Raw genomic sequence first — 3638 nt, 5'->3', positions numbered from 1 at the left:
TCACACACAGCTTGTCTTTGGATGACCAAAAGCAAACCCTTGTCTTTTTTTTTTTGCCTCTAAACTCAATTCCATTTGGTATCAAATACCTTTTAACTCGGCTATAGTATAGTCTCTTTTAAGAAGATTTACATATTTAATAAAAACAAATGACTATGACTCACTAATATGTGTTTCTTTTCTTTTCTTTCTTTCTTTTAAAGATAGTGTTTTTAGAAGAAGCATCTCAGCAAGAAAAACTGGCCCAAGAATGGTGCTTCAAGCCATGTGAAATAAGAGAACTGAGCCACCAGTAAGTTGTTACTTCTTCCCTTTTACTGGGTGCCACTAATAAGCTTAAATTATAGAAAACCTGCCTGGAGAGACGGAGAGACTTTAAAAAAGAATATTAATTTTAAAATAATTATTTTTCATTAATTATTTGTTAAAGGAGGAGATGGGAAGGAAAAGGTAAACAGTAAGCTGAAGGATGGAAACTTAAGAGAGCTAGAGGCTGCCATGGTTCATCAATTTCTTTAGCATATATTTGTTGAGCATGCTATGTGCAGTACCTAGGGTCTGGAGGTGAAAAAGATCTTCAAAGTCCTTGTCCTCACAGGGTTTACAGTCCATGGGGGACAAAGACAGTAAACAAGCAAACAGATACCTGAGCATGAGCATGGTAGATTGTGATAGCTTCTATAAAGGAAGGAAACAAGGTGGGGTGGGTATGATAGAGGTTAACTATTAAGAAGTAGGGAGGAGGCAGGCGTGGTGGCTCACGCCTGTAATCCCAGCACTTTGGGGGGCCGAAACAGGCAGATCACGAGGTCAGGAGATCGAGACCATCCTGGCTAACACGGTGAAACCCCGTCTCTACCGAAAAATACAAAAAATTAACCGGGTGTGGTGGTGGGCACCTGTAGTTCCAGCTACTCGGGAGGCTGAGGCAGGAGAATGACGTGAACCTGGGAGGCGGAGCTTGCAGTGAGCCGAGATCACGCCACTGCACTCCAGCCTGGGCAACAGAGCGAGACTCTGTTTCAAAAAGAAAAAGAAAAAACAACAGAAAAAAAACAAAAGAAGTAGAGAGAAAAGAAAATTTGAGAATCAATTGGTTAGGGAAGTTCAGAAGCCCACTTGAGCTGTGATATTATATTTCAACTACTTTTAGTGGTTTTTAATGTTTGTTATATTTTATATATAACATATATTTAATATATGTTATACAGTTTTTAAAGAAATGATTGGGCCAGGCATGGTGGCTCACACGTATAATCCTAGCACTTTGAGAGGCCAAGGCAGGTGGATCACTTGAGATCAGGAGTTCAAGACCAGCTTGGCCAACATGGTGAAACCCTGTCTCTACTAAAAATACAAAAATTAGCCTGGTGGCGCATGTGGCACCTGTAATCCCAGCTACTCGGTGGCTGAGGCAGGAGAATCTCTTGAAGCCAGGGGGCAGAGGTTGCAGTGAGCCGAGATCACTCCACTTCACTCTAGCCTGGATGAAAGAACAAGACTCTGTCAAAAAACAAACAAACAAAAAATCTCAGTTTCCTCATAGCCTGCTTGATATGTTTTATGGAAATGGGAAAACTTTTTTTGATTATAATTTTTATTTTATTTTATTTGATATTTATTTTACTTTAAGTTCTGGGAGACATATGCAGAATGTGCAGGTTTGTTACATAGGTATACATGTGCCATGGTGGTTTGCTGCACCTATCAACCCTTCATCTAGGTTTTAAGCCCCACATGGATTAGATATTTGTCCTAATACTCTCCCTCCCCTTGCCCCCCACCCCCCAACAGGCCCCGGTGTGTGATGTCCCCCTCCCTGTGTCCATTTGTTCTTATTGTTCAGCTCCCACTTATGAATGAGAACATGCAGTGTTTGGTTTTCTGTTCCTGTGTTAGTTTGCTGAGAGTCATGGCTTCCAGCATCATCCATGTCCCTGCAAAGGACATGAATGGGAAGACTTTTTTAAAGCTAGAATATTTTATCTTGTTTCAGGCCAAATAAGTTCCAAGGCCAATAAAAGTGGTACCATTTATATTCTGAAAACACTGATAATTTGGAAATTGACTTTCACATAATATAGAGGAACATAGTTTCACGTAATAGGGAAACATTGAACTAGGAATGAAAATACCTGGTTTGAATCCACAGACGTAGTTTTGCAGATGTTAAATGTGAAGTAAGCCACTTTCCCTCTTTGAGCTCATTTAGACTATGAAGCTCATCTCTGGTCATAGTCCAGAGAGACAAAGTAACTGTTTATAAAGTTTCACTCCACCTGCAGTTCTACTCACATCCCTTGCCTCCTTCCCTCTCCCTGCTGCCTCTCTATGGACTTGGAAGTGTGTGGGTGGTGGGCATGGTAATGAATATAGTAGCTTCTGCTGTTACCATCTACTTCCTCTTCCTAGATTTTCTTGTAAGAGTCTATGATGAGGAACAACTGACATTGATAGTCTCCTCCTTGTGTGTCTTTGTGATGGAGGATTAGAAGAAGGCTTAGAAGTAGTTGAAGTGGAGGCTGAGATGGGATGAGAGAATGGTGGAAGTGGTTGTAGGATGGGGAGGAGGGTGAACGTAACTGTGGGTCGTCACATCCTTTTCTTCCTCTTTATGAGGTTGCCTTTGAAATTAAATCCATCAGAAATGCAGATTCTGGGGGCCGTATGTAAGTACTGCACACAAAGAAGTAGTAAAGTAAGAAATAATTTAAATTTTAGTAGAAGACTGAAGTCTTTGAGGAAAAATTATATTTAAAATGCAAAGAGATTCTTATATCAAGCACACAAGTTATGTGCAGTTGAATTTAAGTCATGATTAAAATACCATAAAGGGATGTCTCAGACCATTTTTAATAGACTTGGCCCAATACACAGTGTATCTACAAGTCTATCTCAGTACCATGTGGATTTTTTAAAAATGAAAATCACAACTGGAGTACCATGGGCAGTGCTGTGGTAGGAGTGAATCAGACAGTGGCCATGGACCGTGGACAGGTTTGCAGGGCCAGGATTAGGGTGAGAGGAGTGAGGCATTCACCTCAGGCACAAAATTTAAAAGCAGTGGGGGAGGGGCAAAAATTCAGTGACCAAAATCAATACTTTTAAGGCAATATTTTAAAATAAAAAAATGAATGCATGGCCGGGCACAGTGGCTCATGCCTGTAATCCCAGCACTTTGGGAGGCCGAGGTGGGCAGATCACTTGAGGTCAGTAGTTCAAGACCAACCTGGCAAATACGGTGAAACCCCATTTCTACTAAAAATACAAAAATTAGCCAGGTGTGGGCCAGGTGCGGTGGCTCATGCCTGTAATCCCAGCACTTTGGGAGGCCTGGGTGGGCGCGCATCACGAGGTCAGGAGATAGAGACTGTCCTGGCTAACACGGCGAAACCCCGTCTCTACTAAAAATACAAAACATTAGCTGGGCATGGTGGCAGATGCCTGTAGTCCCAGCTACTCGGGAGACTGAGGCAGGAGAATGGTGTGAACCCCAGAGGCGGAGCTTGTGGTGAGCAGAGATAGTGCCACTGCACTCCAGCCTGGGCTACAGAGTGAGACTCTGTCACAGAAAAAAAGAAAAAGAAAAAAAAAAATTAGCCAGGTGTGGTGGCAGATGCCTGTAAGCCCAGCTACTC

At 42.1% G+C, this 3638-nt stretch overlaps 1 protein-coding gene across 4 annotated transcripts in view; it reads left to right on the top strand.

Moving 5' to 3' along the window:
• Positions 1–200: 200 nt before the first annotated feature.
• Positions 201–3638, top strand: part of GDA (guanine deaminase) — a 67857-nt gene continuing 64419 nt past the window's right edge. For 3 of the 4 annotated variants that reach the window (XM_011965140.1, XM_011965143.1, XM_011965141.1), the window contains exon 1: positions 207–292. The gene's annotated coding sequence lies outside the window, so the exon portion shown is untranslated. Of the gene's footprint in view, positions 293–1633; positions 1675–3638 lie in introns of all 4 variants that reach the window. The other variant, XM_011965142.1, reaches the window with a different exon arrangement.

The sequence above is a fragment of the Mandrillus leucophaeus genome, unplaced genomic scaffold, assembly GCF_000951045.1.
Source record: "Mandrillus leucophaeus isolate KB7577 unplaced genomic scaffold, Mleu.le_1.0 Scaffold715, whole genome shotgun sequence".
Taxonomy (NCBI): domain Eukaryota; kingdom Metazoa; phylum Chordata; class Mammalia; order Primates; family Cercopithecidae; genus Mandrillus; species Mandrillus leucophaeus.
The sequence above is the reverse complement of the archived record's forward strand: the minus strand, read 5'-3'. Positions and strand labels throughout refer to the sequence as shown.